The 203-nt window shown below is 63.5% G+C and overlaps 1 protein-coding gene across 1 annotated transcript in view; it reads right to left on the bottom strand.

Annotated features, from left to right (window-relative positions):
* LOC104403180 (lysyl oxidase homolog 3-like) overlaps nucleotides 1-203 on the bottom strand; it is a gene marked incomplete at both ends in the record, with an annotated part of 1529 nt that overhangs the window by 788 nt on the left and 538 nt on the right. The gene's annotated exons all lie outside the window — the stretch shown is intronic.

The following is a 203-nucleotide window of genomic DNA, read 5'->3' as shown; positions in this document are numbered from 1 at the left end:
GACCCTGTCACTGAGCATCGTGTGCCCATGAGCGTTGCTCAGAGCAGGAGCACACAGGCTGAAGCGTGCCCAAGCAGCTTCCACACATCCTGTGTGTCTCCATGCACAAGCACAGGCAGTGCCCACCTCAGTGCACACCCACCAGCCCCAGCGTGCTCCAGCCACTCCAGGAGTGGGGTGGCCAGACACGGCAAACGCCGGGG

Source organism: Nestor notabilis, unplaced genomic scaffold, assembly GCF_000696875.1.
Source record: "Nestor notabilis isolate BGI_N333 unplaced genomic scaffold, ASM69687v1 scaffold17153, whole genome shotgun sequence".
Lineage (NCBI taxonomy): Eukaryota > Metazoa > Chordata > Aves > Psittaciformes > Psittacidae > Nestor > Nestor notabilis.
Note: the sequence above shows the minus strand (reverse complement) of the source record. Positions and strands in the feature narration are given on the sequence as shown.